At 45.4% G+C, this 9,160-nt stretch overlaps 1 protein-coding gene across 2 annotated transcripts in view; it reads right to left on the bottom strand.

The window, feature by feature from the left end:
- Positions 1–8,414, bottom strand: part of TRAF3IP2 (TRAF3 interacting protein 2) — a 53,219-nt gene extending 44,805 nt beyond the window's left edge. For both annotated transcript variants that reach the window (XM_024216037.1, XM_024216038.1), the window contains exon 1: positions 8,249–8,414. The gene's annotated coding sequence lies outside the window, so the exon portion shown is untranslated. The remainder of the gene's footprint in view (positions 1–8,248) is intronic.
- Between the last annotated feature and the right edge of the window lie 746 nt (positions 8,415–9,160).

Here is a 9,160-nt window from a genome sequence, read left to right as displayed (position 1 = left end):
ATAACTAAACTATTGTATGTAAAGTAAATAAGGTTTTTAAAATGTTTTAAAATGTTTAAAATTAAATTAAAATGCAGAGCCCCCTGGACTGGTGGCCAGGATCTGGGCAGTGTGAGGTGCCACTGAAAAACAGCTTGCGTGCCGCAGGTTGCCTACTCCTGGTTTATAACAACCTAGAATTGCTCTACACCTGACCCCAGAAAGATTGGACTGGCAAGATTCCTTCTGTCAACTAGAGATGGGTTACATACATTCCTTTGCTAAACTACCTGTAGTACAAAAATCCTGACCAATCTCTGAGACAAAGGCTTCATGATCAGAACTAATGTTCCAGCCAAACACCAATGTGATCTCCATTCTTTCCTCTTCTCTCTTCCCTCCCCCCCCCCAACCCCCATCCATCCAGATCTCTGTCCCTGACAATGCCATTTTATCTGCCACTATAGCACATAACTGGGATGTTTTCAACTCTATGCTTGACACCAAGTCTGCATCAGTAGCTTGCCCTTGGAGTGTTGTGAAGGAACAAAGTTCTGACCCTTTCTGGCATTCGTCATCTAGGAATTTATCTCTTATTTTAACTACAGCAAACTCTTCTTGGGCTTTCCTGACATCCATCTCTCCTCCTTAGGTCTATTAAAAAAACTGTTGATTAAAAGTAGCTTTCCTGACCCTTTGCTTTTGACCATGTCACCCCTCTTTTTCCAGTATCTCTGACTCTCCCCCGCTCCACTGTATCAAACGTCTGGTCTTTATGCTGTTTAGGCCCTCCAGTTTAGCTGCTACCTATCCTTTCTTTCAGAGGGGTAGCCGTGTTAGTCTGTATCAGCAAAAACAACGAGGAGTCCTTGTGACACCTTAGAGACTAACACATTTATTTGGGCATAAGCTTTCGTGGGCTATAACCCACTTCATCAGATGCATGCAGTGAAAAATACAGTAAGCGGGTATAAATATACAGCACATGAAAAGATGGGAGTATTGAATTGGCCTTGTTAGCACGAAAAAAAGTAATTTCCCCTCTGTTAATATTCACGACTTCTTGTCAACTGTTTGGGAATGGGCCACATTGACCCTAATTGAATTGGCCCCGTTAGCACTGATTTCCCCCCCCCCCCCCCTCACACACACACACTTGGTAAGGCAACTCCCATCTTTTCATGTGCTGTATATTTATACCTGCTTACTGTATTTTCCACTCCATGCATCTGGTGAAGTGAGTTAAAGCCCACGAAAGCTTATGCCCAAATAAATTTTAGTCTCTAAGGTGCCACAAGGACTCCTCATTGTTCTGTCCTTTCTTGTATCTTTACTGTGTTGTTCTATCAACAAAGCTAGCCTGTCTCCCCTCTCCAAATGGCTTTAATGCATATAATATTCTTACTGACCCTCTCATTAAATTACTTCTAAGTCACTTTCAAAAAGCCACCTCCATGATACCTACAGTAAACTGTAACTGATAGCTGCTAGGTAAGTTGCGTCTTCATTTAACTCATTTGCTGTTTTCAAGTTAAAATGAACTATGCATAATGGCTGCTCTGGGTGCATAACGTTGCCTGTCTCGCCTTTCTTGTCTGCTGCCCACTTATTTCCTCTTGTGTTAAATGTGATTGTAAAATCTTTGGACAGTTATTCTCCTACTAAATACTTTGTGGCACACCCTGTACCAAGTGACCCTGTTCCTCGTTGTGTAGGGGCCTGAGCGCTACTGTGTTAGTAGCAGTAAGAATCCTAATTGCTGCTTATTGGCTGAGGCAAAGATAGTTCTCTATCCTTTCAGTGTTCTGGTTGCCCACTATATCTTCCAAAAGTCTCTCCATATCTGGTGATAAAGAACCATTAAAACTTTCTATAATACAACTGAAAATGTCTGTCTATATCAGGGGTCGGCAACCTACGATTCTGAGTGGCATGCTGCTGCCCACTGAGGAGGAGGAGGGGCCGGAATGCATCATGCTGTGGGAAGAAGGGGGAGGGGGAAGCTTGGCTGCCGCAGGATCAAGCTTCTGCCTCCAGCCCCCCCGCCCACCGCTCTCCCCTGCGGGGGTAGGAGGCAGAAGCTTGGTCCTGCGGCAGCCAAGCTTCCCCCCTCCCCTTCTTATTCCCCCAGCGTGGTGCTTTCCTGCCACTCCTCCTCTCACCGGGCAGGCAGCAGCGTGCCACTCAAAATTGGCTTGCGTGCCGTGTTTGGCACACGTGCTGTAGGTTGCTGACCCCTGGTCTAGGTATACTTGGTCCTGTCTTAGCGCAAGGAGCTGGACTAGATGACCTCTCGAGGTCCCTTCCAGCCCTACATTTCTATGATTCTATCGTCCTCTCTCAGTGGTTTTGGTGGATGAAAGCAGCTTTAAATTGCAGAAGCCCTGTGCAAGAGGCTACCCAAGGGAACCCTATCTACTTTTGGGGTGATGCTGGGCAGCAGGCTCAGTCTGTATTTTGGTGGAAATTTCCAAAAGAAAACCCACATGTGGTTGGCAATGTTGATGATTCAGTAAGTAACATTCTTCCTTCCAAGTCTATACTGAACCAGTGCTTCAGTATGATGTTACTATTCCGCTGGACGTCCCAGCTTTTGGAAAAGATGTAAAACTGAGACCTTGATCCTGTTGTTATACATGGCCTCATGCTGTAGATTTTCATGCAATTTCTCTTGACATTTTCTATTTAACATATGCTGAAAGTGGAGCACAAGACAGACAAATAACTTACTTGGGCATATCAAAACACCCTCAGCAAACCATGATCTGATTCCTCTTCTAGCACTGAGACAACTGGAGAATGTAGTTTATGACCCAGTCCCATCCTCAAATATATAGAACTATTTTAGGTGGTATTTTCATATTGCCAGAAAGCTCCAAGAATTTAGTATTCCCCCATGATTTAGGGTGCCCATATGTCCCGTTTTGGCCAGGACAGTCCCCTTTTTAAACTCTGTATCGGATGTCACGACTTTTTTTTTTTTTTGGCAAAACTGGGCATTTGTCCCTTTTGCTCTTGCTTGAGGGGGCTATGGAGGAACGTTCAGGCAAGAGCAAATGGGACAAATGTCCAGTTTTGCCAAAAAAGTCGTGACGTCCAGACATTGGCTTGGGCGAGCAGCGACACCAGGCAGCTCAGGCCATACCCACATGGCAGGGCTTGGGCCAGCCTGTGAGCACTGACCATCTCTTACCCGGTGTCCCGTTTTCAGTTTAGGGAACTATGGTCACTCTACATGGCTATACTGAAGATTACTGATAACCAGCTTGAATTCTTGCGTGGACTTCTGCAAATTATAAAGTGAGGCCTTTAGTAAAGGGAATTAACATTCTAGCAGCAAATTTCGTAAAAATAAATGGAAAAAATCCCATTAACAGCCCTTGTCTCCTCTTGTTCCTCCCTCGCTCCATACTCAAAGTTTTATAACATGGGTTAATTTAGTAAATAGCCTTGGAGAGTTTGTCTTAAGTGAGCTGATAGACAGTGGCTCCAGCTCTTGTGACCAAACTCTTCCAAGCTTCCTTGCAACAGTTCCCAGACTGAGAGAAGTTCTTCCATTTCTCCTGCCAGATAAACTGAAAGCTTCAGCGCCAAGGAGTGCTGACTGTGCTGTTGAAACAGTCCTTGACAGCAATGTTCACAATAAAATGACCGCATCACATGCTTGTTCTGGACACAGTTTGCTTTGGATGTCTCTGGTGGGAGTTTCAGGGGAGAAAGTAAGTGGAAAGAAAGGTGGGGAGCAGACACTCACTTTTCCAGGTCAATAGAGCTAGGCCTGAGGTGAAGAATTCAATAGCAGGGCCAAACTCCCTTAACATTCAAGAGAGTTTGTAGCTGGGGGTTAGCTTCAGGCCCAACTTTACAGTTTAAGGATTTCATAATCAACCACAAAGCATTCCATATATTTTCCAATTTTAAGGTCAAGATTCACATCCCCACACAATACCTCCAACTGCCTGGATTTGATTAGACAACTTCTGACAAGGGAAAGGAAGGAACCTGCAACAAAAGAAGGTGCTTGTGCTCTCATTCTTTTTCAGAGGGCTTTGAGAGTTGAAGAGCAATTTGATTAAAGTCATATTTTTGTGTGTTAATCAATAGAAGAGGGAACGTTAGGACAAGGGAGAAACCTCTTCCAGTCTGATATGCAATACATAAATAAAGGGGTGGAAGTTACACTCATCTGGAAAGGTTTGGAGGCAAATTAACTTATGCTTTAGCCAGGCGCAAGAGGGATGGACAGGAAAGATAGTGCAGTGATTATGAAGTTAGCCTGGGAGTCAAAAGACTGGGGTTCTAGTCCCTGATCCACCACAGACTTCCTCTGTGACCTTGAGTGAGTCTCAGTCTCTCAGTGCCTACGTTCCCCACCCGTAAAATGGGGATAACTGTATTTCCTAACTCATATGGTGTTGAGAGGATAAATACATTAAGCCTCTGAGGTGCTCAGACACTATGGGAATGGGCCATATAAGGCTAAATAGAGAAGTGAAATGCTACAGCTTGCTCTGTAGAAAGATTGGACACAACCTTCCTAAAACTAAGTGAAGTCAGGCCCAAAACTTTTCAGCCGTGTGCAGTGCTGCAAACAGGGGAGCCATTTGGGACCTATGACCCAAATGACCAGGGTCAAAGGACAAAACCAAACTGATCGCAGCTCCCACTGGCCGCGGTTCACCGTTCCAGGCCAATGGGGGCTGCGGGAAGCGGCGGCCAGCACATCCCTCAGCCCGTGCCACTTCCCGCAGCCCCCGTTGGCCTGGAACGGAGAATTGCAGCTAGTGGGAGCTGCGATCGGCCGAACCCGCAGACGCTGCAGGTAAACAAACTATCCCGGCCCGCCAGCGGATTTCCCTGACGGGCTGCGTGCGGCTGCCAAAGGTTGCCGATCCCTGGTCTAAAACAACAACAACCACATTATTTAAAATGCTAGTAAATGACAACAACAGGCTTGCATATCACATCAGTAACAAAATGCAAGCTTTTGAAAACAAGGAAATGAATCCTGAACTGTCCACAAAATAAACACACACATGCATATGAACTATAATGAAAAGCATATTTTATCAAAACATAACCATAACTTTGACCACTGAATTACTGATTTTAATGTAATTGTGTTTTCTTTATTTCAGTGGCAAAAGATTTGCTTTTCTGAGATGCTTCTAAGTGGAATACATTCTCAGCTAACACAGGGCTATATTGGTACCCTTTAGGCACAGCCCAGAAGGGGCGGGGGGTGCATTGCCCTAGGGAAAACACCAAGGCATTCTGGCTTAGAGTCAGAATGCCTCCTGGAAGTTTCCATTGAACAGGGGGCGTGCACACACCACCACCCCACAATGCTGGCTGGTGCACAGGGGGACCAACAGAGCCACAAATCTCCCTAACTCTCCACTCCTCCCTTCCCCTTAAGGGTGGCATGCATCTCCGTGGGGAGTAGCTAGGGTGCTGTCCATGTGCTTTCTTGAGCATAGGGCTTGGAATTCTGCCTCGCTCTGACGCTCCACTGAAGAGGTAGCAACACATTGCTTTAGAGCTAGAGGAAGACAAAGATACCAAGTCAGAATTTCAGACCATGGCACTATTATAATGTCATGTAACGTCAAAGGATCTTGATGAATTTTCTTCAAACTTTGCAGAAACAGTCTCCTTTTGCTGCAGAGTAAACATGGCAATTTCCAGGCCAAATCCATTTTCCAAGTCAAAGTTATGAGGGTGCCAAAATAGGGCTCTATAGTGGAAACTGGTTTCAAACTTACCTATGGAAATACTGCCACATCTCCTTAATACTATGGGTGCTGGAAAGACAGCAACGTTGTGCGCTGGGTCAACATGAGGCCAACTGTTGGACATTGACATCAGCACAGCACTAGGCAGACATTTCCCTGGTCAGGCTTCCCCCTCAACATGTTTCCTGATGAGGAATGAAGACCCCCTTTGGGTACCCACAGAAGGAGCCACCAGCCCTGGGTAAACACCTACACATAAGCTCCAGCACCTTCTTCCAAGGCATGCAGCCTGCCTTCCAAAGCAAGGCAGCATCATGTAAGAGTTGCTATGGGTCCCACTTGACTCTTGAAGGCACACAGAACTTAAAGAATTGCAGCTTCCAATGCAGCGAGTTAGCAGTATATTGAAGGGCACTCTGGCTGCCATAAGCCAACATCAGAACCACTGTCCCTCAGTTCAACCCTCATACAGACTTCAGCCTGATCACAGCTGCTCCTTAGAGCTCACCAGTGCTGTGTGAAGAGCGGAGGCACATAGGAAACTGACGGGAGCAGTGCCTTGGGTCCTAAGAGAGCGAGAGCCCTTTGTGCCAGGCTGCTTGTGCTGGTGCCTGAGTCACTCAGATAAGATGATGCCATAAAAGACCCTGGGTAGATAAACTCTCCTCCGGTTCAAATCCTGCTAGCTCAGAGACTCTCACATTGGAGTGGTGTTGTGACCCTGTGCACCAGGTCACAGAGCCACTCACTCAAATTTGGCCCAGTTGCTCCTCTGTTATGCCAGCAGGGAAGGGGCTCTGCTGTTACACCACCCAGCTCTGGTCGGGGGACAGGGGGTGGGAGTCCGGGCCCCCTGGGTTCCCCCTGCCGAGTTCACGTTCTCAAAAGTGAGGAGGGCACGGCCCCCTCTGTTTCAAAAGTGGGTGGGGAGGGTGAACACCCCCCTCATCTCTGGCACCCAGCCCTAACACAATAATCAAAGTGCCCTCAGTCCCTCTTTGTACCCAATCCCCACAGTAGGGTAAACTGAAAAACAAGACATTCCCTCCCAAGCACATGACTCTCAGCAGTGCTTGAATTGGCTGAGGCACGATTGTGACCTTACGCTATTGTGCTCTGATGCTGCTTAGGATCATGTGATGACTAAGTGTGCCCAGTTCAGCCTCATCCGGCTGAAATTCCTTTTCTTTGATTCAAGACAACAATCTTCAATAGTAGTTTGCAAAAACAAAACAAATTCCCCAAACCAAGAAGTGGCGTGGATAATGTGAAATGTACTCGAGGCCACATGCTAAACAGCGCTTTGGGGAAATACAAGACAATGAAAGGAAGAACAGAGGTCTTACCAACCTTTCCCCCCTCCTCCAATGACATTTTTTGAGCCTATGGAGCTAGGAAGCATTTTGTTATTTCCTTGCAGATGGCACCAAAGAGTTGGTACAGTCTCTACCTAAGGGCTTGTTATTGCTAAGAAGGGTTTGCTGGTTTAGCTAGACCAGCAAACCTGCCTACTATAGATGAAGCTTTTAACTGTCAGTATAGCTCACCCCAGTTCCTTGAGCAAAATAGACTACACCAGCAAAGCATAGTTTTGCTGGCATAACTGGGTCTTACACCAGTTATGCCAGCATATCAGCATATACCAGCATAGCTACGTTGGAAAAACATCACCTTCCTGACATTATTATGCTGGTATAAATTTTTTATGTAGATCAGGCCTTAGTCCTTAGAGGAGACCTTAATTTTGCAATACCATGTAATTCCCAGAAATTAGTTGCAGCTGTATTCTGAAAGCGATGTTAACATATCAGTTATACAGCTGATTTTTTTAAATTAATATCAGATCACTTGCAATCTGTTCTGATATTAACATCAGGTTGGAAGTGTTTTATCTTGGTCTATAATCCTATTTCTTCATTAATTTTCCATAATGATTCGCTCTTCAGCCTTTTAGGCAATTCCTAGATTACTGGGAAACAACTCCTCATTATGGCCGAGTAGGCAGTGAGGCATGGGCCTGCGTGGCAGGGAGTGCAAAACCACTGTCCCAACGGTGCCACAATTCCTCCAGAAGCTCCTGGGGAGCACAGCTGTGCCACCACTCAGAAGAATGCAGGATCACTGGCTGATCCCTGCGTGGGGGGCACAGAGAGGTAGAGGTGAAAGTTCCTTGCAAGTTACCTTCCAGTGGTGCACCCGTGCAATGGCCAGCCAGGATCAGGCCCGTCGCTGGCATTTTTCAGACGACTATACAAATGCTTAGGCCCTTAGGACGACATAGAAACACTGCGTATGTCATCCATTTCCAGAGTGTTTACTCACAGACAGTCCTGATCCAAATCTGTAAAGCGAAGCAGCTGAAGCACAGTGAGCTGTCTGCCAAATTCACTGTTTGCTAAACTGTTTGCTAAAATGGGCAAAATAAAAAGGAGGTTAGAGCCCAGAAAAAAGAGACAGAAAAACAAGAGGCAAAGTGGGTCAGTGGTTAGTAACAAACAGTGACAGGGAGTGGCAATATCTTTAAGAGCTCTTACCTTGGGGCTAGCAGGGACACACGCTGGACTGACCAAGGGTAGAGAGCGACTGTTGGGCTTTCTCCTGCACACTCTTTTCCTGTGGATCTCTGTTTTCTTTTCTCCCTTTATGCTCCCCTTTCTCTTTCTCTCTCGCTCTCTTTCAGGTAAGTTGCAAAACAGGCTCCGCAGCAGGAAGTAGAACTTGTATGCAAATCACACATCAGAAGTGGAAAACGTCAGTCTGAAAATCTCTGAGGGGGAGTGAATCAGTAACAGAGGAAAACTACTTTAAAGTTAAAAAGTCCCTTGAAATGTTTCTGTCCTTACAAGTCAGGCTGCTGTTTAACCCACACAGATAAGTAACTGCAGGGGAAACCCAATATGATTTTCAGACATAATATTCATGAGTGGAAAAAGTTTCTGATTTTTTTTTTAAATACTAGAATGTATATTGTCAGTGCCAACGGCTCAAAAATCATGAGTTGGACCACCAAAATCATGAGATTGTCTTACAAATCATGTGATTTAAAACGGGTTATTTTTATTTGTGTTCTGGTTCTTGAGTCTTGAAGGTTACACTCAAGTAACATTTTCAAACTTTTCTCCACAACCACGTCTAGGAACATTTGTTGTAAGAAATTAAAGTTGAGATTCTCATGTAGTGACAGAACTCCAGCAGCTGGGACTTTTAATTAAAATATCAAACATGGCAAGAGTTGGCAACATTGCATAGATATTAGAAGCACTTCTGGTATCATCCAGCTTGTCTTCTTGCCAGTCAGGATTTTCTCCACAGTATATTCTCTAGTGCTTTCTCCAATCTAGTTTACATGTCCCAAGGAAACTGGCTTTCACCACTTCCTAGTCCAGTAGATCTCACTGTCAGGCCTATTAGCCTACATTTTCCTTGCTTAATTTCACCCATTCCTC

The sequence above is a fragment of the Terrapene carolina genome, unplaced genomic scaffold, assembly GCF_002925995.2.
Source record: "Terrapene carolina triunguis isolate 2854851 unplaced genomic scaffold, T_m_triunguis-2.0 Scaffold42, whole genome shotgun sequence".
Lineage (NCBI taxonomy): Eukaryota > Metazoa > Chordata > Testudines > Emydidae > Terrapene > Terrapene triunguis.
Note: the sequence above shows the minus strand (reverse complement) of the source record. Positions and strands in the feature narration are given on the sequence as shown.